This window comes from Bos javanicus, chromosome 2 (assembly GCF_032452875.1).
Source record: "Bos javanicus breed banteng chromosome 2, ARS-OSU_banteng_1.0, whole genome shotgun sequence".
NCBI lineage: Eukaryota > Metazoa > Chordata > Mammalia > Artiodactyla > Bovidae > Bos > Bos javanicus.
The window spans coordinates 72,589,020-72,616,655 of NC_083869.1; the positions used below are offsets into that span (position 1 = coordinate 72,589,020).

The 27,636-nt window shown below is 48.3% G+C and overlaps 1 protein-coding gene and 1 non-coding gene across 3 annotated transcripts in view; both read left to right on the forward strand.

Moving 5' to 3' along the window:
- Positions 1-27,636, forward strand: part of GLI2 (GLI family zinc finger 2) — a 262,634-nt gene that overhangs the window by 12,661 nt on the left and 222,337 nt on the right. The window lies entirely within an intron of this gene.
- TRNAW-CCA (transfer RNA tryptophan (anticodon CCA)) lies at positions 26,594-26,666 on the forward strand. The gene has a single exon. It is a non-coding gene; the product is annotated as a tRNA-Trp (tRNA).

The window sequence follows — 27,636 nt, forward strand, 5'->3', positions numbered from 1 at the left end:
CAGTGGTCATGTATGGATGTGAGAGTTGGACTGTGAAGAAGTCTGAGCGCCGAAGAATTGATGCTTCTGAACTGTGGTGTTGGAGAAGACTCTTGAGAGTCCCTTGGACTGCAAGGAGATCCGACCAGTCCATTCTGAAGGAGATCAGCCCTGGGATTTCTTTGGAAGGAATGATGCTAAAGCTGAAACTCCAGTACTTTGGCCACCTCATGCGAAGAGTTGACTCATTGGCAAAGACTCTGATGCTGGGAGGGATTGGGGGCAGGAGGAGAAGGGGACGACAGAGGATGAGATGGCTGGATGGCATCACTGACTCGATGGACGTGAGTTTGAGTGAACTCCGGGAGTTGGTGATGGACAGGCAGGCCTGGCATGCTGTGATTCATGGGGTCGCAGAGTTGGACGTGACTGAGCGACTGAACTGACTGACCGACTGAACCTGAGTCTCAGAGACATTGGATGATCTCCGTGCTTACCTGGGAGGTGGGAGGCAGACCCCTGAGCAGAGGCAGATTTACTGATGCCCAAACCAGGACCCTATCCTGAAGCTGTCTTCTGAGCGCTGCCCTGGTCTGCCTGGTGCAAAGGCTACAGCACTTATTCTCAGCCAGGGCTGTTTGTTCCCCAGGGGACATTTGTCAGTGTCTGGAGAAATTTTTGGTTGTCATAAAGGCGGGGTGGGCAGTTACAAACCTAGACAGTGTGTTAAAAAGTAAAGACATCATTTTGCCGACAAAGGTCCATATTGTCAAGGCTATGGTCTTTCCAGTAGTCATGTACAGATGTGAGAGTTGGACCATAAAGAAGGCAGAGCACCAAAGAATTGATGCTTTCGAGCTGTGTTGCCAGAGAAGACTCTTGAGAGTCCCTTGGAAAGAAAGGAGATCAAACTAGTCAATCCTAAAGGAAATCAACCCTGAATACTCACTGGAAGGACTGATGCTGAGGCTGAAGCTCCAATACTCTGGCCATCTGATCTGAAGAGCCGACTCACTGGAAAAGACCCTTATCTTGGGAAAGATTGAAGGCAGAAGGAGAAGAGGGTGACGGGATGAGATGGTTGGATGGTATCACTGACTCAGTGAACATTAACTTGGGCAAACTCTAGGAGATAATGAAGGACAGGGAAGCCTGGCGTGCTGCAGCCCATGGGGTTGCAAATAGTTGGACATGACTTGGTGACTGAACAACAACAGTGGTGGTGTTGCTCCTGACATCTAGGGGGTAGAGGCCAGGGATGCTGCTTAGTTGCCAGCAGTGCACAGGGCAGCCCCCATGACAAAGGATGAGCCAGCCCAAATGTACCAATGCTACAAGTGAGAGATCCTTGGTGAAGGTCATAAACAAGGCTTGTGACTCTCGATGGGGGTCACCAGCAAGGCCTGTGACCCTGGGTGGAGGTCACCAGTGAGGCCTGCTGTGGGGTTTCCCTCTCTGGCTGACACAGCACAACTCTGGGGCCAGGGTTTTCCAGGGTTTTGGAGTAGGCAGAGGTGCTTATTCACAACTCACACTCTCACCAGGCTGGAAATCATCAACCTTCTTTTCTGTGACCTGAATTTGAAGCAGGGTGGCAGTTGCCATCAAGAGGAATTCCTTGTGCAATCCATCAGTCAATCAGTTAGCACTTACTGAAACATCTGTTATGGGCCTGGTATGGATCGAGCTCGCTGCCGCAGGCTTACACCTTGCTAACTTGTTTAGGAGCTGGCGGCCACCAAAATCCCAGCAGATTTCTCCCTCGTGCATCTTCCTCCTGTGTTCTCCATGCCTCACCATGCTTTAGGAAAGCCAGGGATTAGCTGGTGTGACCTCAAAAGGCTGGTACCTAGAAATGTTGGTCAGGAGCAGATAGTGTACCAGACAGTCATCAGAGAGAACCTGTCTGCTTTTCTGGCCCCAGGCTAAATTTCCTACTTAGTGAATTTTGTACCAGGCTCTTTCTGGCCAATCAGGGATTGTAGAGTCCTGGGTCCAAATAACAAAAAGCCAGGGGTGGGGACCTTTGGTGGTAGCTTATTTATTCAATCCAGCAGTTGTGCCCGAGTAAGTCAGGGAAGGCTTCCTCCAAGAGAGACCCAGAGTTGGGTCTCCAGGATAAGGGCATTACCCATTGAGGGGCAGGAGAAGGAAGGGCCATCCAGGAAGAGGAAAGCAAATGGTGGGCAGAGAGAGGCATTTCTGGAACCTCTAGGGCATCAGTGTTACTTGGAGGATGAAGTGTAAGGAGCAGGTTCAGCAGGATACAGAGGGGCCCTTTATGAGAGTCTGGGATACTTTGTGCTCCCAAGGATGACTCCACCAACTTAATGTCACCCATGGCTTATCTTTATTCAGGACATGAAATATAAACATGTGGGGACTCAGGTTCTTTCTGGAACTGGAACATTTGGGATCTGATGTGGAGTAAAGGGATCATTACCTTTGCCTTATCATTTTCCTCCTTTTGAATTTGGGTCAACTTCATTTCTTGTTTTTTTCTGCTGGTATCCCCTGGAGGAGGAAATGGTAACCCACCCCAATATTCTTGCCTGGAGAATCCCATGGACAGAGGAGCCTGGAGGACCAACAGTCTCTGGGGTCTCAAAGAGTTGGATACAGCTGAGCAATTGTGCACTCACACATGCACGCAGGCCAGGCCCAACTGTGAAAGAGGAGATTCCCCACAAACATGCACATACCTCTTCTCACCCTCTCAACCCTTGCCCATCTGTAGGCAACGGATATGGTGTTCACCTATTCCTGACCTGCTACTGGAAGACAAGTCTACTTCAGGGTCTGTGTAGGGGATGATGAGTTGAAAATAATGAGATGAACCTGGTTCTCAGAACGCTCTCGACTATGATACTTCGGAACACTTTCAGTGATTTAAGAGTAGTAGTTGTCATGCATCCCATCATCCATCCACCAGTCCATCCATCCTTCCGTTATTCATTTTCCACTTATCCATCCACCCACCATCTTCCATCTATCCATTCATTGTCCATCATTGTTCATCTACCCCCCCATCCATCTATTATCAATCATCCATCCATTCATCCATTATTCATCCTTACATTAATGATACATCTATTCATCCATTTATCTATTGATCCACCCATCTTCTGTATCCATCATTCATTCATCTTCTATCCATTCATCCACCCTCTATTCATCCATCCATCCATCCATTGACTATAGGAATTTTCAAGTCCTTTGCTGTTGGTTCTTGGCATATCCTTCATCTCCTATCCATGAAGCCAGTAACTCAGGGGTCACCTCCTTGAAATCATTCCTAGACCTAGGCTTCCATTTGTCCCTGGGGTTTCCCTTGCTTATAACACTCATTAATACTGTCTTGCTATTGTCTTTTTATTTGTGCTTAATAGTTGATTGGGCTTCCCTTGTTGTTCAGCTGGTAAAGAATCTGCTTGCAATGCAGGAAACCTGGGTTGGATCCCTGGGTTGCAAAGATCCCCTGGGGAAGGGAAAGGCTACCTACTCCGGTATTCTTTCCTAGAGAATTCCATAGATTGTATAGTCCATGGGGTTGCAAAGAGCTGGAGCACAAGCTGGAATCAAGATTGCTAGGAGAAATATCAGTAATCTCAGATATGCAGATGACTCCACCCTTATGGCAGAAAGTGAAGAACTAAAGAGCCTCTTGATAAAAGTGAAAAGAGGAGGCTGAAAAAGCTGGCTTAAAACTCAACATTCAGAAAACTAAGATCATGGCATCTGGTCCCATCACTTCATGGCAAATAGATGGGGAAACAATAGAAACAGTGACAGACTTTATTTTCTTGGACTCCAAAAATCACTGCAGATGGTGACTACAGCCATGAAGTTAAAAGATGCTTGCTCCTTGGAAGAAAGCTATGATCTACCTAGACAGCATGTTAAAAAGCAGAGACATTACTTTGCCAACAAAGGTCCATCTAGTCAAAGCTATGGTTTTTCCAGTAGTCATGTATGGTTGTGAGAGTTGGACTATAAAGAAAGCTGAGTGGAAGAATTGATGTTTTTGAACTGTGGTGTTGGAGAAGACTCTTGAGAGTCCCTTTGACTGCAAGGAGATCCAACCAGTCCATCCTAAAGGAAATCAGTCCTGAATATTCATTGGAAGGACTGATGCTGAAACTGAAACTGCAATACTTTGGCCACCTGATGCAAATAACTGATTCATTGGAAAAGACCCTAATCCTGGGAAAGATTGAAGGTGGTAGGAGAAGGGGATGACAGAGGTCGAGATGGTTGGATAGCATCACCGACTCGATGGCCATGAGTTTGAGTAATCTCCAGGAGTTGGTGATGGACAGGGAAGCCTGGCATGCTGCAGTCCATGCTGAACTGAACTGAATAGTTGATCAATGAATTAGAGGAAATTTCTCTATGGGAGAAATTTTTCCATGGACATTTGTTCAATTTACTTTGACAGTTCTGTAAAGAAATGTGAGCCAACCAAGCAGTCTTCAGATTGGCTTCCTTTAGGATTGGCTTCCTTCTAGAGCAAGAGCGCATGTTTATAAAGTGATTAGTTTGTAACATAGCAGAGTTGTATTTTAAATAATCCAAGCATTGTTATAGTTCATTTGTGCCCCACACATAATCTCTGTATTCAGTGTTTTTATAACCACTTTGAAGAGTTTTTAGGTGGGAGGCAGGATGTTTCAGTGGATAAAGCATTGGAAATACAGTGCAGTAACCAGGGTTCTAGTCTGGCTTTGCCTGGAATTTACTATGGGACTTCGGGCAAGCCATTGTCCCTCTCTGAGATTCTCCTAGTTTATTCTTTGTCCATCAGATGAGGTGGTTAGAATAGATCATTTCAGGCAACCTTTAAATCATGACATTCAGGGCCTGAAATTGCAATTTCTTTATTTTAGCAATGAGAGAGGGTTATTTGGGGGTTTTTTAGACTCATGGATGATCACAGCACTGATTTGTTTGAATAAAGCAGCAGCCTTTGGCCTTGGTATTCCCATAGGAGGTGCTCTGTCTCTAATTACCATGATGGTCTCAGGTGGCAGGGCTTTAGAAAATGTGCACTGTTTTACCACCATCACCATGGGTCATGCTAGGATAACAAACCCATGCAGTAGGAATTATATGTATTTTACAGATGCTATGGAGGTTTTCTGGTTTTATTGGACTTGGCCTGAGGTCCTGAATCTACATCAGTCGGGTCAGTTTCCCATTCATGTGGGGCTCTGCTGTATCCTCTAAGGGGGCAGGGCCCAACATCTGTCTCTGCAGAGACACCTCTGCCTGGAAGACCTGTCCCTGCAGCCCTGATGGTGAGAATGTATGTATGGTCCTGTCATCAGTTCTGGCCTGCCTCCTGTGTCTCCCTTGTCAAGAGGTGATCCCTTCTGCAGAGCCTAGCTCTCTAAGGAAGGACAATGGGCATCTTCCCTGGGCTAGTTTTTTACCCAAAAACACCCCCATTTTGGGGGGCAAGTCTGGGTCCTCTGCATTCCATGAAACCCAGCTTGACATCTGTTTTGTGCCCTGGCATTCACTCCAGAGGGGGCGTGCCCAGATGGGAGCTTGCTGCTCCAGCTATGGTGCTGTCATTGGGAGGGAACAGGCACGTGAGCCCTTATTGGAAGGTTTTGTGGAATAGGGGCTTTGGATCAGGCACTGGAGACAGACGGATCATTCCAGCTCTGTGCCTCTGTTTTCTCATCTGTAAGGTGGGGATACCTGTGGACCTGTCTTGTGGGGCTTCAGTGGGAATGAAAGACTATGTGTCCAGTCCCTGGTACATAGCACGAAATCTTTTTTTAAAAATTGAAATATAGTTGGTTTCCCTGGTGGCTCAGTTGATAAAGAAGCTGCCTGCAATGCATGAGACCTGAGTTCAATCCGTGTGTTGGGAAGATTCCCTGAAGAAGGAAATGGCTACCCACTCCAGTATTCTTGCCTGGAGAATTCCATGGACAGAGGAGCCTGGGAGGCTTCAGTCCGTGGGGTTGCAAAGAGTCAGACATGACTGAGCAACTAACACTAACCTAAACACTAACCTATAGTTGGTTTGCAATCTTCTGTTAGTTTCAAGCGTATAGCAGAGTTATTCAGTTTTATATATACACACACACAGACATACTCACATGCACACACACGCATATATATTCGTTCTCAGAATCTTTTCCATTGTTAGGTTATTATAAGATATGAGTATAGTTCCCTGTACTGTACATTAGGTCCTGTTGTTCATATTATGTATAGTAGTGTGTATCTGATAATCCAAAACTCTTAATTTATCCCTCCCCCCTTCCCCCTTTGGTAACCATAAGTTTGTTTTCTGTGTCTGTGAATCTGTTTCTGTTTTGTAAGTAAGTCCATTTGTATGATTTTAAGATTCCACATATAAGATTTCACATATATCTGACTTAATTCATGCAATATGGTAGTCTCAAGGTCCACCCATGTTGCTACAAATGACATTATTTCATTCTTTTTCATGGCTGAGTACTATTCCACTGTACATAGATATCACATCTTCTTTATACGTTTAGTTGATGGACATTTAGTTTGCTTCCATGTCTTGGCTGTGAAATCTTGATTATTATGAAGAAGGCAGCCCAGGTGGGCACTGTATATTTGGCAGCTACATCCTGCTAGCAACTCATTTAAACTCCAGTTAACCCACATCCTAACCGTCATTTGCACTGCTGCTGGCTTAAACCAGAGTCCCCAGCACAGTTTCTGCTAAAAGACATCTTGACAGAGCCTGTTCTTACCGGCACCTGGATGCTTTTGTGCCCTTGTCTCTGACCTGGAAAGGGATCAGTTCATTAGCAGAGGGAGTGCCTGATTGTGTCCTGTCTCAGACCGATAGGCACTTTCTGGACCTTACCTGGGACTGGCCACCCGAGGGTGATGATGCGGTGCCACGTCTGTCCTGCTGCACTCCAGAGAGGTCTTTCTATAATGGGGCTTTTGACAAGATCCTTTCACAAGGCAGGACGGTGGTCATGCTCTTCAGCTAATGGACCTGTTCAAGGCTGCAGGTTGCTGGTCAGAGAACAGGCTTGTGGCTTTATGAAGCCACTGACCACATGGTTCCCATAGGGCAGCCCTCTATGACCCCTCAGGGGTACTCTGCCAGCCAGGACAGCTGCAGTGAGGCTCCCTAGCCTAAAATTGTCTTCTCATTTTAGCCCAACCCAGGGGTCTTGGTGGCCACCGTATTAAAACAGGAGATTTGTTCTGGGCTTATTAAGGTTTTATTTTGTTTTTTGGTCTGCTTAATCCTCGTCTTCATTTTTCTCTTCCTATCTTTGCTCTCCTCAATGTGTAGAGTTTGCCATTGTATGATTTATAGTTTTGCATCCTGTAATTTTTACTGGATGTCTTTTGTAAGCATTTGTTATAGGCTCTGGCAAACTGTTCTTGGCTGATCCCCCTCTTTTTTTTTTCTTAATATCTATTTGACTGCATTGGATCTTAGTTGCCACATGTGGGATCTTCCGTTGTGGTGGGCTGGCGCTCTAGTTGTGGCAGTGGCTTGTTGCTTCTTGGCATGTGGAATCTTAGTTCCTAGACCAGGAATCGAACCTGAATTTGCAAGGCAGATTCTTAACCACTGGACCACCAGGGAAGTCCTGACCCCCCTCATTTGGACATAGTTACTTTTTTTTCACTCTCATAAGCAAGTCTTCTAAAAAACAGCTTTACGTATATTAAGGCTCTACGTTTCTTAGTCTACTTAACTTTCTTTTTTAAAAAAACAGAACAAAAATAGGTCACTTGTAAACTAATTGTGAAGAAAGGCTTAAAAAGAAGAAAGTTGAAGCCACCGTGACCTTGGGTTTCTGTTCCCCATGTTCTGCGTGGGATCCCCAGCACCTCAGTGAATGTTCTTCTAGACTTTTCTCCCTATGTTTACTAACATTTTATCACATCACACATGCTGTTTTATAATCTAGGTTTTCACTCACCACTACGTTCAGGGATATGTTTCTCCACAGATGTAATTCTTTGACTGTAACTGATGACATCCTTGGATGAATTTCTAAAGGTAGAATTCCTGATCAGAGGTGAGGTCATATTATATTAAACTCTTTTCTCATGTTTTTAGGTAAGTGGTTAAAAAATGTAACTGCCTAGGGGAGTTTTTTTTTCTTGTTTACTTTTTGATTCTAATAAAAATAAAAGGTATATTTGTTATTCTGATTCAAACATTATACCAGTAAAAATTTATCCTTCTTTTTGCTGATACAAACCTAAATGCAAACAGAACAAGGTTAAAGATTCAGAAATGTATGATGTGGAGAGAGTAGGTTCCCCCCAATTCTTATTCCCTAGAGATAATCACTGATAATGGGTATATATGTGTTTTCAGTTTTCCGTTGACATAAACCAGTGTTTTATTGTCATTATCATTTATCTTTACATAAATGGGATCATACTACTGATAGTGTTCAGCCCCTTGCTTTCTTGGTGAGTGCTTACTTTAACAATATGCCTTGGTGTTCTTCCCACATCTGTCTATGATAGATCAACCTTACTCATTTTCCACTAACCTTTAATTTTTATTTATACTTATCTGTTTATTGAACAGTCATGCATTCACATGGTTAATAATCTCAAAAAAGCATAAAGAGTTATCTGTACACATGTATAAAGTCTTCCTAGCTCTGCTGTAGCTCTGCTGCCCACGTAGTTCTCCCAGAGCTACCAGTGATACTGGGTTTGGTGTGTATCCTTCCAAAAAATGTTTCATGTGAGTCACATGAAAATGACTAGATAGTCTTTTATCCCTTTTTATACCCAAATGGAAGCATAGGATACATCTGTATTGTAACCTGCGTTTTTCACTCGCCACCTCATGTAAACACGTGAAGAGCTTCCTCATTCCTTAGGTTAGAGAGGTGTACCATTGTGTGTGTGTTTTTTTAATCTAGTTCCTAATGATGGACACTTGCCACTGTAAACGGTGTTACTTTGAATGACCTTGGAATATGTCATTTCGCATACATGAGTGTATCTTTGTAGATGACTTTCTGGAAATGAAATATCTGGACATAGAGGTGGGAGTTTTTGTAGCTTGGATAGATATTACCAGATCATTTTCCATGAAGTTTATACACCCACCAGCAACCAGCAAGAGTGCTCATAGTCCACGCCAACAGAATGTTCTAATCAAACCTTTGGTCTTTGCCAGTCTGATAGTTGGAAGGAAAACTACATCTCAGTGGCGTTTTCTTTTAATGTAAAGTTTGATAAGTTTTGACTTATGTCTGTAAACCACAGCCAAGATAGTGATCATATCCATCATCCCCAGACATTTCCTCCTGCCCTTTATAATCTGTCCCTCCCACCCCCTCGCTTGCCCAACACTGATGTGCGTTCGATCATTATAGACCTGTTTGCCTTTTCTAGAGTTAAATGGAGCCGTACAGGATGTGTTTTTGTTTTTTTTTTCTTTTGGGTCTGTCTCTTTCACTTAGGGCAGTTACTTTGAGATCCATCCATGTTTCTTAGGTGGTGGTCCCTCCTTTTATTGCTGAGTGGTACTCCATCAGATGAATATACCCTAATTTCTTTATCCAGATGTCTGCTGATGGACATTTGTGTTGTTTCCAGTTTCTGGCTATCACACATAAGGCCACTGTGAACATTTTGTACAAGTCGTCATACGACTTTTTCTCTTCTGCCAGGTAAATCTTTGAGGGGTGGGGCGTCTGGCTCAGAAAGTAGATGTGTCTAGGTCATGAGGTTGGACTTTTTAAGAAACAGTAAAACTGTTAAACAAAACTGTTTTAACTGTTTAAAACTATTCTGTATTCCCACGAGCAGCATATGAGAACCCAAGTTCTGCCACATCCTTGCCAACTCTTGGAATGGTCCATCATTTGAACTGTTAGCAACTTTTAAGAAATAACAAATTGTTGGGAATTCCTTGGCTGTCCATTCGGTTAAAACTTTGTGCTTTTACTGCTGAGGGCGTGGGTTTATCCCTTGTCAGGGAACTGAGATTTTGCAAGCTATGTGGTGTGGCTAAAAAAATAATAATAAAATAACAAACTTTATTTTGGCTCACATTTAGTCCTTTTTTTAACCATACTATTCACTCATTTAAAATGTACAATTCAATGGTTTTTTTGTATGCTATATTATTGTTTTTTTAATTGTAGTAAAATATATATATAATGCAGAATTTTCTACTTTAACCATTTTAAGTGTACAATCCAGTGGCATTAGTTACATTCACAGTGTTGTGCTACCATCACCAGTGTCAATTTTCAAAGCTCTTTCATCTCCCTGAGCAGAAATTCCATAGCCTGTAAGCTGTAACTCCATTCTCTCTCTCTCCCCCATCCCTGTTAAGTTCTTTTCTGTTTCTTTTTTTAAGCTGAATGTAGTTGATATACACTATTATAAAGGTTACAGGTGTACAATATAGTGATTCACAATTTTTAAAGATTATATTCCATTTATAGTTATTATAAAATATTGGCCCTATTCCCTATGTGTACAATGTATCCTTACAGCTTAATTTGTACCTAATAGTGTGCCCCCTACCCCATTCTACTTTCTGTCTCTATGAATCGCCCATTCTAGATGTTTTATATAAGCAGAATCATACAATATTTGCCCTCTGTGTCTGACTTATTACACTTAGCATGATGTTTTAAAGTTTCATTTATGTTGTAGCTTCTCTTGTGGCTCAGCTGATAAAGCATCCGCCTGCAATGTGGGAGACCTGGGTTCGATCTCTGGGTTGGGAAGATTCCCCTGGGGAAGGGAAGGGCTACCCACTCCAGTATTCTGGCCTGGAGAATTCCATGGACTATATGGGCTCTCAAAGAGTCGGACACGGCTGAGCAACTTTCACTGTCACTTTCCACGTTGTAGCATGTGTAAGATCTTCATTCCTTTTTAGGGCTGAATAGTATTCCATTGGACAGATAGATTGCATTTTGTTTATCCATTCATCTGTTAATGGATACTTGGGTCCAGGGAAGTCCTCTATGTTTTCTTTTAAGAGATATTAATGTTTTAGGTCTGTGGTCCATCTTGAATTCATATGGATACAGTACAAAGTGTGTACTAAAGTTAATGATTTCTATACATGCACATCTCATTTTACTGTACTTTGCATTGTTGCACTTCACAAATACTGTATTTTTTTACAAAGTGAAGGTCGGTGGTGATCCTGCACGAAGCAATTCTTCTGGTGCCATTTTTCCAACAGCATTTGCTCACGTTGTGTCTCTGTGTCCCGTTTTGGTAATTCTTTCAATATTTCAAACTTCTTTGTCATTATATTTGTTATGATGATGTGCCTTCAGTGATCTTTAAAAAAATAATTTTATTCATTTATTTATTTTTGACTGTGTTGTGTCTTCATTGCTGTGCGGGCTTTTCTCTAGTTGTGGTGAGTGGGGGCTTCTTTTCATTGCAGTGCACAGGCTGCTCATTGTGGTGGCTTCTTTGTTGCAGAACATGGGCTCTAGGGCGAGGGGGCTTCAGCAGTCGCAGTGTGTGGGCTCAGCAGCTGCAGTTTCTGGGCTCTGAAGCACAGGCTCCGTAGTTGTGGTGCACTGGCTTAGTTGCTCCATGGCATGTGGGATCTTCCCAACCCAGGGATCGAATCTGTGATTCCTGCATTGACAAGTGGACTGTCTACCATTGAGCCACCAGGGAAGCCCTGATTAGTGATCTTTGATGTCACTATTGCAAGATTATGAATTACTCAAGGCTACACTTTTTAGCGATAAAGTGTTTTTTAATTAGGTACGTATGTTGTTTTTTTAGACAATGAAATTGCACACTTAATAGACTACAAGATAGTGTAAACAGCTTTCATATGCACTCAGAAAACAGAAAACTTGTGTTGACTTGCTTTATTTTGATATTTGCTTTATTGTGGTGTTCTGGAACCAAACCTGCGATTTCTCCGAGGTCTGCTTATATTTATTTATTTGCAAATGGCTGTCTTAATTGCTCCAGTACCATTTGTTAAAAGATTATTCTTTCTACACCAAGTTACCTTTGCACCATTATAAAAAAAAAAAAAATCTATTTCCTGAAAATGTGTGGGCCTGTTTCTGGACTTTCTATTTTGTTCCTTTGATCTATTTGTCTGTGTTGGCACTGACACCATACTTTCTTGGTTACTAAGTTTTATAATAAGTCTTGAAATCAGGTAGTTTAGCCCTCCAATTTTGTTCCTTTTTTAATTTTAATGTTGCTTTGGCTATTTTAGATGCTTTGCATTTTCATATGAGTTTCTCAAAAAAAGCCCTGCTTTTCAGATTTTGATTGAGAGTGTAGTGAATATAGATAAATTTGGAGAGAATGGACATTTTAACAATACTGAGGAATCCAACCCCAGAACAAAGTGTGTCCTTCCATTTGTTTAGGTCTTCTTTTAATTTACAAGCATTGTGTGTCTTTTTCAGATTTATCCTGAGATATTTTATGTAATTTGAAGTTGTAACAAGTAGTATTTTAAAATTTTATTGGGCTAGTATTTAGAGATGTAAATGACTTGTATATAATGTACTTGTATCTTGTTTTACAGGTTTTATCAGGTTTTAAACATAAATGATCACATCATCTGAAAATAAAGACAATTTTCTTTCTTTCTTTACAATTTGGATGCCTTTTATTTAGTTATTTTGCCTTATTTTACTGCCTCTAAACCATCCAGTACAGTGTTGACTACAGGTGATAAGAGCAAATATCCTTTTCTTGTCCTTGATCTCGGATGGTATAATATGGTGAATCATATTGACTGGCCTTCAAACCAATTCTTTCAGTTTTTACTTTATGTATTTGAAGCTCTGTTTTTAGGTGCATACATGTTTAGAATTGTTATACGCTCTTGATGAACTCGCTCCTTTATAATTATCAGTAACTTTAAAAACTTTTTTTTTTTTTATTGGAGTATAGTTGATTTCTTTGGAAGGAATGATGCTAAAGCTGAAACTCCAGTACTTTGGCCACCTCATGCAAAGGGTTGACTCATTGGAAAAGACTCTGATGTTGGGAGGGATTGGGGGCAGAAGGAGAAGGGGACGATGGAGGATGAGATGGCTGGATGGCATCACTGACTCGATGGACGTGAGTCTGAGTGAACTCCGGGAGTTGGTGATGGACAGGGAGGCCTGGCGTGCTGCAATTCATGGGGTCGCAAAGAGTTGGACACGACTGAGCGACTAATCTGATCTGATCTGATCTGATAGTTGATTTGCAATGTTGGGTTAGTTTCAAGTGTATAGCAAATGAATCAGTTTTACATATCGATACATCTACTTTTAAAAAAATTCTTTTTCCATATAGGTCATTATAGAATATTGAGTAGAATTAGTGACTTTCTAGATCTTAGCTGATAATCTCTACTCTGGATCCTTTTTTTTCAGATTTTCTTTGCATTTGCAGTTTCCATCAAATTTGGAACATTCTTAGCCTTTATTTCTTCAAATATTTCTTCTTTCCACTCTCTTTTCTCCATTTCTTCTTCAGGGACTCCAATTACATGTGTATTAGGCATCTTGAAGTTGTCACATGCTCTCTTGTAATTCTCTGCTTTTCGTATTGGCTAGTTTCTATTGCTGTTTCTTCAGATTCATTGTCTTATCTAAGTTCAGTGTTTAATCTTCCGCTGATGCTTCCCAGGTGGTGCCCGTGGTAAAGAATCAGCCTGCAAGAGACACAGTTTGATCCCTGGATTAGGAAGATCTCCTGGAGTAGGAAATGGCAACCCATTCCAGTATTCTCACCTGGAAAATTCCATGGACAGAGGAGCATGAAAGTGTTAGTCTCTCAGTCATGTCTGACTCTTGCGACCCCATGGACTATAACCCATCAGGCTCTTCTGTCCATGGGATTCTCCAGGCAAGAATACTGGAGTGGGTTGCCATTTCTTTCTCCCAGGGATCTTCCCGACCCAGGAATTGAACCCAGGTCTCCTGTACTGCAGGCAGATTCTTACTGTTTGAGCTACCCGGGAAACCCACAGAGGAACATGGCGGGTTATAGTCCATGGGGTCACAAAGAATCAGACGTGACCGAGCATGCACTCTCAATCTGCCACTAATCCTATTTAGTGTGTGTTACATCTCTAGAGGTTTGATTGGGTCTTTTTATATCTTTACTGTCTCCTCTTAACTAACTGTTTGAAAGCTCTTATCTTCAAGCTCTGATGTCTGTGTCTACTCTGATTCAGTTTTGATTAATTGATTATTTTCTTATAATGGGATGTATTTTCCTGTGGGGTTTTTTTTTTTTTTTTGCATGCCTGGTTATTTTTGATGGATACTAGATATTGTAAAATTTATCTTGTTGGGTATTGAACGTTTTTGTTATCTTGTAAATATTTTTGAACTTTCTTTAAGACATGGTTGACTTATTTGAAAGGTTTATCCTTGCTTTTAAGATTAGTTAGATGGGATCAGAGCCCAGGGTTAGTTAATCGTTGCTGCTGAGGCAAAATCCTGAGTTTTCTACCCAATGCTTTTCTTTCCAGTCTGGGTGGTGGGAACAGGCAGTGGCCCTGTTTGTCCTGGGCAGCATCCCTCTCCTCCTTTTAGCTGCTTCCCTGGCCCTGGTGCAGAACTGCATGTGCCTGTTGTAGTCTGCATTGATCACTGGGGTGCCCTGCCAGTCTCTAAGGTTGTCTTTCTGTTCACCTCTCCCTCTTGGCATACTGTCTTGCAAACTCTTACTGCCCTGGTCTGCCTGGACTTCAGCTCCATCTCTGCAGGTCAGGGAGTCCACCAGGTCTGCCCTCCCCCTGTCCCCACCCTGCCCTCACCCTGGGGTACTCTCTAGTGCTCACCACCTTGTTTATTTCTGTCTCTCAGGACCACTTTCCCTTTGTCGCCTGCAGTTGAGTGTCTTGAAAACTACGGTCAAATATTTTGTCTGTGGTTTCGGGTGGGAACCTGATTCTAGTTCCTGTTATTCCATCTTGACTGGAAGCAGAAAGCTGGATTGGAGGCTCTGTTTTAAACGGTATAGAGATTCCATGGTATGGATCATCTTTATCTGAATGTGCTCATGGCCTGATTTGAGAGTCTGGTTTGGCCAGAGGGTAACTGGGGAAGGGTCTGGTGCCGAGAGGGACAGGGACACCTCCCTAGTTATCTGGGCTGATCCTGCCTGGAGGGAGCCAGGCCTCCAAGAACATTTGTGTGGGCTGGAGGTTTGTGTTTCACCACTGCACCACACACAATCTCAGCAGCCTGTCCAAGGGCTGTGTGCACAGCCGAGCGTGGGAGCTGCGTCGGGGCAGAAAACCCCAGGGTGCTCGGGCTTGCCAGCAGAGGCTCTCGTTCAAGATGTTGTCATGGGGAGAAAGGGGAAAACGGAAGTGGGAAGGGCCTGGTGTGAACCACGCTGGCTGGGAGGCCTGGCCCTCCCCTACCCGGGGTTCTTGGCCCTGGCTGCGGCATTCTGAGCTCCCGCTTGCTCTCCCCCATGATGGAGTGCTTGTTCCTGGGCCTGGGCCCCTGGCCACCTGCGCCATCAGGAGATGGGAGGCCGGGCCAGGCCCAAGGTGCAGACTTAGGGCTCCCTTGAACGTCTGAACTCGGCCGTGGCCATGGAAAATATCTGCTGGGCCTGCCGCCTTGGGAAGGGCGGCTGGAGGAGGCTATAAATCAGGCAGCCGGTCGTCAGCCACCCCCGCCTTCCTTGTCCTGAGGATCGGGCCGTGGGCAGGCCCTGGGGAGCCCACTGTCCACAGGCCAGGGCCAGGCCAGCTGTGGCCACTCTGTGGGGCCAGACTTCCAGGGGAAGAGGCCAACAAGGCCTGCGGGCCTCTGAGTCTTGCTGTGCTGGTCGTCTTGTTGTAGAGAAGGGGAAGCTGAGGTTGGGCAGTGGCTTGTCAAAGGACACACAGCCTGACCCAGGGCTGGGCACCTCTAACTTTTCCCCTCCTATAGAAAAAGGGGAAGAAAGGGGCACGGTGACTGGGGGCCAAGCTCTTTCAGAGCTGGATCTCAAGTGATTCTCCCTGTCCCCCACCCCATGGCAGGTTTCTTTGCTCTAGAAGTCCTCTTGGCTGTGTGAGGCCACATAGCCAGTGAGTACAGACCGAAGTGGGTGTTCCTGCCTCTGAGACACCCACCCCGGTGGCACCTTGGACAAATGAGGGGCCTTAGTCCTTGGGGATGTCCCTGGTGGTCTCAGAGGTCCTCTGGTGGCCTTCTTCCCTGGGCCATGGCTGGTCAGCCCCTGAAGGGCAGGGTGATTCATGTTCGCTGTGCGCCTTTGGGCAAGGCCCTTGTCTCTCTGGTCCTCACTTGCTGCATCTGTCAGGTGAAGGGGATATGACCGTCCCAGGGCCCTGGGATTTGATCTTTCCTTGGGATGCCTGGCTGGGGAGTGGCCCTGGAGTGGGCTCTGAGGAGAGTCTGGGGCCTCCCAGAGGGCATCACTGTGCCTCTGGTGGAAAAGGTCAGAAAGTCTGGACCTTCCAAGGATCAGAAGGATCGAGGCTTCCCTAGGGCCTGGGGTGACCTCTGGAGGTTGTGTTGGGAGATTTGGGGGAAATTTTCCTTATTGACACTTGTGTATATGTCAGGGGGAAGGAGAGGCTGTCTTCAGGTTATTCTGGGCAGGTGACCACATTTTAATCATCACCTGTGGTCCTTGGTTTCTTGTCCCTATTAGCCCCTAACAGCACCCGCCTGCCTTCCCACTGGCTAGGCCAGGCCCTCCTCCCCCACAATGTCTCCGTCAGCTCTTGGACCATTGCTGCATCAATCTTTCCTTCTCTGCGCTTTCTCAGACCTCACCCCTGTCCCTTTCTACTCTGTTCTCATGCCCTGAAGTTCTGTGTTTGCCTCTTTGCAAAAACAAAACAAAACAGCCACAGTATTTCCAGGTCCTTCTGGAATCCTGCCCTTTAGTTCCTCTTCATTAGGCGCACTTTTCTCCTCTAAACCCTGTCCCGGGAAGGTCTGACCCTGAATGCCCTGTTGTGCAATCCTGAGGAGCTGGTCCAGCGCTGGGAGGATAGAGGGGCGGTGGCATGGAGCGGGGAGACGGTCTAGACTGGGCTGCACCTTGGCTTTGCTGCAGCCAGTACTGTTGCCAGACATTTCTCCCTATCCTTTGCTGGTCTGGATCTTGGTAGCTTCACTGCTTTTCAAAATAAAGGAGTTGGGTGATGGGAGAAAGGCAGGTCGCCAAGGAGGAAGCTGGTCTTGTGTAGCCAACTTGAGGGCACGATGCGAAGGCTTGTGTGGACTGACCCAGTTGGGGGAGGATGTCTAAGCTGGGGCTGTGAGTGGAGGAAGGGGCCCAGGAGGCAGCCTTGGTTCTTGCCTTCCCAGAGCCCCTCGTGGTGGAGCCTGGGCCGGGGTGGGTGAGGATGCTCAGGATGTCAAGGGGCAGGGGATGTGCTGGATGGGTGGCACAGGGAGTGGGAGGGCTTCCCGTGAGACGGACAACCTCCCCTGCCCTGTGCCATGAGTGGGCTGTCGAGGGCCTGTGGCTGATCCAGACTCAGCACTGGTCCCAAGCCTCCTGGCTCCCCAGCTGGCCTTGGGTTCTGTAGTTGTATCCCACCACTGGCCTAGCTGGCCACGCCTCCCCCTCCCCCAGGACAGACTCCTATCTGACGGTTGTCACACTTTTGATTGGCTAACTGGGTATCAGATCTCTGTCTCTTTCATCTGGTGAGAGAGCATTGGCTCTCATCAATGTCTGCTGAGGGAGGGAAGAGAGGGAGGCAGGAAGGGACAGGTGATCATTCTGTAATGTATAGAAACGTCAAATTGCTGTTGTATACCTAAAGCTAACATAGTGATGTAGTCCGTTTTACTTAAATAAACTAAATAAAATTTAAATAATAAATAAATAGAACAAACATTGCGTCCTGAGGATGTACTGCTTAGCATGATAGCCGTGGTTAATAACGATGTATTCTATATCTGAAAGTTGCTAAGAAAATAAATCTTAAAAGTTCTCATCATGAGGAAGAAAATACGTAACTACATGAGTTTGATGTTTGCACCCTAGACTTCCTGTGTTGATCACTTCACAATATACATACATATGAAATCATTGGGAGTCCCTTGGACTGCAAGGAGATCCAACCAGTCCATTCTGAAGGAGATCAGCCCTGGGACGAATGATGCTAAAGCTGAAACTCCAGTACTTTGGCCACCTCATGCGAAGAGTTGACTCATTGGAAAAAACTCTGATGCTGGGAGGGATTGGGGGCAGGAGGAGAAGGGGATGACAGAGGATGAGATGGCTGAATGGCATCACTGACTCGATGGACATGAATTTCAGTGAACTCCGGGAATTGGTGATGGACAGGGAGGCCTGGTGTGCTGCGATTCATGGGGTCGCAAAGAGTTGGACACGACTGAGCGACTGAACTGAACTGAACTGATGAAATCATTATGTTGTGTGTGTGTGTGCTCAGTTGCTTCAGTCGTATCCAACTCTTTGTGACACTGTGGGTTGTGGCCCATCAGCTCCTCTGTCCATGGGGATTCTCCAGACAAGAATACTGGAGTGGGTTGTCGTGCCCTTCTCCATGGGATCTTCCCGACCCAGGGATTGAACCTGAATCTTCTGCATTGCAGGCAGATTCTTTACCGCTAGCCACCGGGAAGGTCCATTGTGTTGTATACTTAAGCTAGTATAATGTTATTGGTCAATTACATCTCAATGAAATGGGAGGGAGGGAAGGAGGGAGGCAGGAAGGAAGGTAGGAGGTCGAGGGTGGCTTGCTGGGGGCGGGGAGGTGGGGAGCTTGGTGCAGCAAGGCTTGGTATCCAGTGGACACTCGGGTCTAGCTGCTGTCTGGCACTGGGCAGGGCAGGGTGGGGGGAGCCCTCCAGGAAAGAGCCGGGAGGGGCTGGCACAGAGCCAGGAGACTGTCTTCTAATAACAGCCTCTGGACAGAATGACGAAGATCCCTACTGTGTTGGCTGGGCCGGCATGTGCCATCTTGTCCACTGGAAGAGATTCTGACGGACTTGGGGGCCTGCCTTTGCTCACGGAGCTGAAGTTGGATCTGGTGTGTGCGTCACATGTCTGTGGGCCCAGGCTGCGAGAGACAAGTAGGGGTCAAAACCCAAGACCATTTTCACAGATTTTGGGGGTAGGTTCTATTCTTAGAGGGTTTTTTCAATGACAGGGCCTTTTATGTTTTCCCTGGCTGGTCGGATGGCCAGGGCTTTCCAAAGCCATATTTCTCTGTCCATGGAGACAAGCACAGAGTCCTGAGAGGACATCTTGCTTTAAGAACTTTCCTCTGGGGGTCCCAAGAAAAGCCCCACTGGTGATGCAGACCCTACGTGTCCCCCAACCTTTCCTGCTGGATGGAAGTCTCCTGGGCCTCCTATATTGTCACCTGGATGTGTTCACCGTGCTCTGAGCTGCAAGGAGGATGTACTGATGGCCCTAGGGCACGGGAGTAGGTGCAGGTGAGGAGCCAGAGCATGTGGGTTGTGGTTCCCAGGCTCTGGTGTCAGCCAGGAAGGGTGGGGCCTCGGCCGAGGGATGTGGTGGCCACCTTCCATGGTGCTACCTGAGGACATGCTGGGAGTGGATGTCACTGGCTCGGGAGATACCTGGAGGAGACCCAGGCTGTGCCTCCCAAGTTGTCAAAGCAAGCTTCTCACCTCCATCCCCAAACCGTTAGGTGTGTCCCAGGAATTGGCTAATAACCCTCATACATTGCACGTGTTGATGTGAACATTTAAAAAATTTTTTAAAGAACTGACACTCTGAGGGGAGCTTTTTCATGATTTCACCCTCACCTGTTTGCACCCCATCCCTGCACCCCATCCCTAGCAGGAGTGAGGGGTGGATCCCAGCCAGGCACAGGATTCAAGCCCTCCTGGGGAGACCCCAACCAGCTTGCTGTGCCCTGGGAGGGGGAGGGAGAGGCCAGGAAGGCTCCTGGAGTTTCCAGCTCCCCTTGTGCACAGACTCTGCAGGAAGAAAGGGCCAACTTTGGGAGAAGCCTCTTGTGAAAATGAAAGTTGCTCAGTCCAACTCTTTGTGCCCCTATGGACTGTAGCCCACCAGGCTCCTCAGTCCCTGGAATTCTCCAGGCAAGAGTATTGGAGTGGGTAGCTGTTCCCTTCTCCAAGGGATCTTTCCAATCCGGGGATCAAACCCAGGTCTCCCGCATTGCAGGCAGATTCTTTACCAGCTGAGCTACCCGGGAAGCCTTAGTCAGGGGCTTTCCAGGGTCTTAAAAGCACGAGGCGCTATTTTGAAAGCTCTGTGAAGCCTTCCACTAAAGAAACTTGCTTCATGCTGACCTAGCGTTTCTAAACCTCATCACCTGTGGAGCTGTCATTTCCCTGGGTTTTTAGGTGTTTCTCTGATAAAAGGCTCCTGAGTTAGCTCTGGTCTGTCTGCCTTTGTGTCTCTTGAGGCAGCAATGAGCTGTCACCTTGATTCATTGGTTCTTGCTGCAAATGCCCAGCGCAAAGAGCTGAGGGTCCTCTGTCTAGGGTGTGGTGAGCACTGCCTTACTTCTAGCCCCGAGGCCCCTGCTGTCCACAAGTCCCAAGCTGGTGCCCACTCTGCCAGGGGTCTTTCCTTGACCCTCCTCTGCCCTTGGGATGGAGGATTCATATCTGGCAATCCCATGCTGTCCCCAGACATCCCGGTGTGGGACCAGCAGACCTCTCCCAGGTGCCCTAGGGTCCCTTTCACACCCTGAACTCAGTCCTGGATGCTGCAGAAAAGTTGTCTGTTTTCATACATTCTGGGGACAGAGCCCCTATCACCGCATGGCGCACTGCTGCCTTTTTGCCTTTAAGCGAGGCTTAAAGTCCCAATGGCTCAGTTGAGGTTTTGGGAGTATGTATATATTGTGCTTTAGAAAGCTTCAGAATTTGCAGGTTTTGATCCTGTGATAGGGCCTGGACTCCTTTTGGTGATAAAAGTAGAGCTTCCTTCAAGGTGATAAGAACGCAGTGACTACCCTGTGCTTACAACACCCCTGCTTCCTACTGCCGAGACTCCTTGGGCTCTGATGCCCAGGGTCAATGCTGCCTCCTCCAGGAAGCCTTTCCTGACAGCCCAGGCTGATTCCTGCAGTACCCACTCACGTCTGTGTCTTCCTTTTGCAGGGAATCTGTGAGGCTAGAACATTGAGGACCCCGGGGTTGGTGGGGGTTCATCCTGAATAGCTGCAGCAGGGTTGGGAGGGGGTGTGCCTGCCTGTGTTGTCAGTGGACACTTGGAGCCATCTGCCCTCTGTTAGGGCCATCAGGGCTTGTCCAGGGAACAGATAGGAGATTCTGCAGGACGAGAGGCGTCCTGTTGCCCAGCAAAGTTCTGGCCGTTTGGGAGTCAGTGAGGAGGTGAGACAGAGTTCACCATGTGTCTCCGAGGCCAAGGTCTCCTTTGTTTCCAAAGTTCGCTGCCTGATCTCCTTCTGGTGTGTTCCAGTGCGGGCTGGAGGAGACGCGAGGCATAAGATCGGAGGTATTGGTGTAGAGGGAGATTTGGGGATTGAGAAGGCAGCAGGAAAAGACTCCTGGAATCCAGACAGCATTTGTCACAGTGATAGCGCATGTTTTCCAAACAAGAGTCCCTCTGTGGATGAGGTCACAGGGACGTCTGGGTCCCCGCCCAGTGCCTCTCCCGTGGTGGATGGGGTTTCCTTACACCCCATGCGGAGGGTTCAGAGGCTCACGCTGGCGAGGCCCGGCTGGGGTGAGCTATTCCTGCTGTTCTTCTGCATGTCTGCAGCCGGCTGACCGTTCCCGATCTCGTAGCCTTCAGTCCAGCTGTGGCGCCTCAGCCTGAACCTATCGGCCTCACCAGGAAGCACTGTGGCTGGGGCAGCACGTCCCTTCCAGCTCCTGGGCGGTGTGAAGTTGGCCAGCAGGCCCCTCCAAGCATGTGCCCACTCGGTGGGGACCCCAAGGACCTCCTTACCTGGGGAGGACTGTCCCACAGCTCCTCTAGAGAGGATTCAGGGAGGAGCCCTGGGGTAGGGAGGCACAGAGGCTGCCCTCAGCAGAGAAGAAAAGACTGTGGTCAGGAGGGACCCCCATCTCAGGACTGGGAAAGTCCTTACGCCGAAGCACATGTTCTGTGTTCTTCATCAGTCTGAGAAAACCTGGGAGGTGGCTGGGGCGTGGAGGAGCGTCCCTGTGCTCAGACTGGCCTGGTGGGATATTGACTCAGTTCCTCAAGACCTTTGTGCCTCAGTTTCTGCATCTGTAAAATGGGAATGTTATCGTGCTCCCCTCCACCCCCACGGGGTGATTTTCACAAATCACAGTGTGACATAACAGAGTCAGCGTCTGAAAAAAAGCAATGGCTGTCATGACTGTATTATTATAGGGAAAGATTCTAAAAAACTTCAGTGAAATTCCTGGGGCTGATACTAGAAGCTCCAATCAAGGCAACTTGCCCTGTGGGGCTTGTTCCCAGATCTGCCTTATCTCTGGGTATGAGAGGCAGGTTCACGAGAAGGGAGTGGGGATGGAGGGAAGCCAGCCTTCAGAGTCAGACCAAGGCCACACCCAGAGGAAATCGGGCAGCTGCCTCTTTCCCCTATCCAGCGGGTGTACTCATGGGGTTTTGGCAAGGCTGAGATGTGGAGATGACCGAAAGACCTGAAAAACACACAGCCGCTCTAAGGGCTGTTCATCTTTTCCTCCCATCTGCAGTGTGCCCTGGGCTTTCCCCGCTCCAGGCAGTGGGCCTGGGACTGTATGCGAGCTGCTTCCTTGGTTGGGAGCTGACTTCCTTGGAGAGGCGGAGACCTGAGTCCCTGAGGAGGTGGTCATGGCCTAGAGGGCTCAGAGCTTTTCCAAATGAGAGCAGTGTGTGAGGCCAGGACCTTGAGTGCATGGAGCAGGGTGCCGGGGTGCAGGGGAGGCAGCTTACACCCCAGCCTTGTCTGGCACCGGGGTCCATCACGTTCAGTGGGGATGTTTTTATCCACGATCGGCCCCCAAGGGGCAACCCCCCTCTCATCTCTGTCTGCGACTGCCGAGAGGGTCATACAATTATGGGTCTCCTCATTTCCAAACCAACTGGGAAATTAAGCCGCATCTTCATCAGAGTGCTATTAGTAATTTCCAAGAAAGGAGTAATTGAAAAGAAACTTTTTAATACCCTCAGCAAATTGGCATGGGGGCACGGGCACCAGGGGGCTTCTCCCCACCTCCCCCATGGTCCCCTGTCCCGCCCCCCTGACCTTCTCTCCAGCAGCCCCAGCCTCAGTCCTGGCTCCATTCAACAAGCCGCCTGATCCTCAAGTTCTTTTCTATTCCCTGGCTCTTATTCTTATTCTCCATCTGGGAAAGGAGGTTGTCCAGGACTGCACCCCGTGGGCGCTGCTAGGTGAGGGACCTGACATCCATGGAAGCGCCGGGCTCTGTTAGGTACATCCAGGGCCTCCGTGCCCGGTGTCTGCAATGTTCCCTTCGATGCTGGCACCCCGGCTGCCTCCATCGCCTCTGGGCTCAGTCCATGCCCGTCTCCTCCTGACCTTTCTGGAACCCAGACCCACTGAAGCTCTTCTCTAAATGCTTTTACTTCGTACTCCACCATGTATTGGTGTATTATTTTTTATTAAAAGCTGCAGCATCTCCGGTGTGGAGTAGCAGTGTCTCTCCCAACACGCATGCGTTTCTTGTGCATTCACTCTGCACCAGGCTCTGGGCTTGGTGCTCCTGTGCAGTGGGTTCATGTATCCCTATTTTACACAGGGAGACACTGAGGTTCTGAGAAGTGAAGTGGCCGGTGGAGCTGGGGTTCCTTTCGAGGCCCACTGAGCCTAGCTGTGGAGCCTTCTCCCTGTGGGAGGGTGGGGTGCTTTCGGTGGTCCTGTCTGCACCTAAGAAGTGTGTTCAGGCTACTGGAGAGCAGAGGCCATGAAACCCGCTGCTTTGCCACTGCTGTGAGCAGATGGTGACTTGAGCCATGAAAGTACCTTCTCTGTGCTGTCTTTGGCGTCAGGCCAACCTGGTCACTTAGTTGTGTGACCTGAGTGCTCTGTGTCCCTCTGTGCCTCCCTGTCCTCACACGTGGGACAGAGGTCCTTGTTCTTGCCTTGCAGGGGTGTCCTGGAGATGACACGGTGGTAGGCACTCGGGTGAGGTCTGGACCTAGAGAACATTCTGAGAGTGGCAGTTCTGATTGGGAAAGGCTCCTGCCTCATCCCTGCCAGGGTAGGTCCCCGTGTGCCTGGACCTGGAGGTGCTGTCTGCCCCTCCTCTGCCTGCTGCCTGCATCTGGACGGGACCCCACAGCTCCCCCTCAGCCCCAGGACTTCAGGCCTTGCTCTGCCTGCCCTCAGAGGTCCCCCACACACCTATGCCCAGCAGGCTGCAGTCCCCCTTACCGCCACAGCTGGGGGCAGGATGGCTCCCTGGGAAAAGTGGGCCAGGAACCTTTGACAGACAGATAAAGTACCTGTGGGCTGAGGGGCTGTCCCATATTTTTCTCTATTCATTCATTCAGTTGGGGAATTTGAGGGCTTCTTCAAGGCTGGTGGGCCTAATATTCCTATGACCTCCTGAGGATGAGGAGAGGTAACAAAATTCCTCACTGGGAAATGGTCCAACAGCAGACACTGTGACCAGAAGTGACACTTCCCTGCTCTGGGATCCACTCTGACATTGGAACCCACTTTGCACTCAGCTTGGTGTGCGGCACTGGCACCCACCCACTGCCAACATTGATTGGATGGATGGATGGATGGATTTGTCAATGGAGGAATGAAGGGAAGTCAGGAGAGGCTCCTGGGCCTTTACACATGTGCTCAGCCCTGTGGCGTCTTCAGTAAGGTGTGCAAAAGTCAGCGCACCCCCTGCTCATCATGAGCCCTTGGCTGGTGCTGAGCAGCCGGCACTGCCTGGGTCCAGTGGGCTCTTTCTGCTGCAGAATGAAAGTTTCTGGGGCTCCCTGGGACTTGGGGCATCCGCAGAACCTCAGGACCCTGAGCATTTAGCCCCCCTCTCTGGGACTTTGTCTCTGCCTGGCCTGGCCTTCTTACTGCTGGGGGGACCTCATCACCTGTCCCCCCCTGCCGCTGAGACAAATGAACCTGCCTGGCCTGAACTGTGGAGCGTACTTCTGGCAGCCATTTCCCTGGGTTCCAGGAGGCAGGCTCAGGGGCTTGTCCCTTGGGCTGCTCCTATGTGTGTATACCAAGCAGTGCCCGTGTGCTGCTGTGTGAGGACATGTCCCTTTCATATGCCTGTTGTACGTGACTTGTGTATTTATGAATGCCCAAGTGCGTCTGTTATTGTGTGTTTGTAAATTCATCCGTTGGATGTGAGTGCATTTCTGATTGTGTATGGATTTTGAGTTTATAGAAGTTTGAGTGCACAGTGTGCACGTGTGTGTGTGCGTACACAGATAAATGCACATCCTCTAGATGTCTGCATGGCAGGACAGGTCCTGCTTGACTGATGATGGGTGCCTGCCTGTGCCTCCTGCCCTTCTCCTTGGCCCCACAGAGGGAGGGAGTTGCCTGGAGCAGGACTGAATGAAACCAGCTTGGCCAGGGTGCTGGGTGGTGGTGGTGGTTGGAAACCTGGCAGGATGGGGTGCTCAGGACTTGGCTGGATACCCTGAGAGCTTGGCCTTTGATGTTTGATCCGAGGCCCGTGGTGGGGGTGGGGCCCGTATTGCTGGGGTCTGTGAGTCTCATGGGCTGATAAGCCCTCGGCTCTGCAGGAGCCCTTCCTTCCATGCACTGAGAGGCTTTGCTGTACACTCCCAGCCTGGAGTTGTCTGCAGGCAGGGGCCTTTCTATCTCAAGCAGACTCCGCTCCCAGGCCGAGGCCCCTAGTGGACCTCAGCAGCTCTCATTCTGTATCCTGTGTGTGTAGTGCTTAGTTGTGTCTGACTCTTTGTGACCCTACCCATTGGGCTTCTCTGTGCATGGGAGTCTCCAGGCAAGAATACTGAAGTGGGTTGCCATGCTCTCCTCCAGGAGATCTTCCCAACCCAGGGATCAAACCCTCATGTCCTGTGTCTCCTGCATGGCAAGTGGATTCTTTACCCGCTGAACCATCGGGGAAGCCCATTCTGTATCCTGGTTGTGCTCACGTTCACTCAGACCGTATTGTTTGGTGCTCCTTGGAGTTGTGCCAGTTTGTGGCCCCTTACGAGACGTGCAGACCCTCAGCTTCCATCTTCCCAGCCCCCTCTCTCCTCAGACACTCACATCCTCTGTGCTGCTGATCACCAGCTTCCCACTGGCCTCTCAGTGCCCATAGCTGCCTCCTCTCCTGGCCTTTGCCTGGCAGTTCCTTCTCCTGGAATGCCTCCTCTCCTGGACATTGCTCCATCCGGTACTGGTGCTAGGTTACCAGTCTGCCTCCACAGCTGGACCAGGGGTGTGCTGAGGGTAGGAGCTGCCCTTGTCTGGGTCCTGGCTCAGGTGCCTGGCACAGACCCCAAGGCACTTGGGGGTGTTGGTGAGTGACCAGGTGCATGGGGAGGGTGCCCTGCGTTTAGGATGTCATTGCCCAGAGGACAGCCAGGTGTTACCTGATGGGCAGGTGATTTGAGGTAGGGACGATGTGAGGTGGGACCTGTGTGCAGAGTCCTAAATGTTTGCCCTTCTGCTCTGTGGTCTTAGCAAGAGAGGGAACCTCTGGGATCCTCGGTTCGTCTTGAAAGTGGGGCTGGGACTTCCCTGGTGGTCCAGTGGTTAAGACACCATGCTTCCAATGCACGGGGCTCAGGTTCAATCCCTGGTCAGGGAACTAAGGTCCCCCATGATCTGGTGCAGCCAAAATATACAAAAAAGAAAGAATAAAACAAGATGGGGCTGGGAACCTCTGAATGTCGTGTGGATTGGGAAAGGTTGCCAGTGGGAAGCCATGTGCTGGGTGCCTGCAGGTGTCTCTGATTATAGTAGTAATAGTAATTGGGGCTCAGCCATCAGTGCTGACCACACCTGCCTGACAGATGGAAAAAGGCCTCCTCTGTGAGCCCACCACACCCCCTCTGCTCCCACCTGCTGAGTCTGAGTTAATCTTTGGAGCCCAGGCACTGCTGATGACATGCATCTCAGCCCTGCTCGCCAAGGCCCAGAGCCCACCAGGAATCCTCGTCTGTCCTGGCCACATGAGGCTCCGTGGCAGCAAATCAGAGTGCATCTTTGAAGAGCACGCCTGAGCAAGCCCAAAAGCAGCCATGCGATCTTGATGTGGTGCTGCTGATGGACACTGCATGGGTCCCCACTCCTGCAAGGGGGCTGAGCCTCTCTCTGCGAATTGTGTGCAAAGGGTAGGCTGGTGCACAGGGTGGCAGCCAGCAGCCCCAGGGCCGGTGCTCAAGGGGGAGGACTGCCCTGCACTAAAGGTTTGGGTGCCTCCTGGGTCCAACACTCTGCTGGACTCAGGAGACAGGGTCATGCCGTGGGACACACTGAACTCTGGCTTTGCCCGTCACCTGCTCTGAGTTCAGAAGGTGTCTCCATATGCTTGAGCCTGGCCTTCCCGTTTGTACAGTGAGGCTGGCTGGTTTCCAAGGGTCCTTCCTTCCAGCTTAGAGTCCTGTGGGTAAATCAAGAGCTTCTTCCTTTTTTGAAGAGATCTGCAGTCTCCTTGAGGAGACAGGACACAAGCCATCGGGGGCCACGTGCTCTGAAGGAACAGTTTGAGCAAGTGGCTCAGACACTGACCTGTCTGGGAGGACATGAGCCTTTGGGCAGGTGCCCAGGGCTGTCTT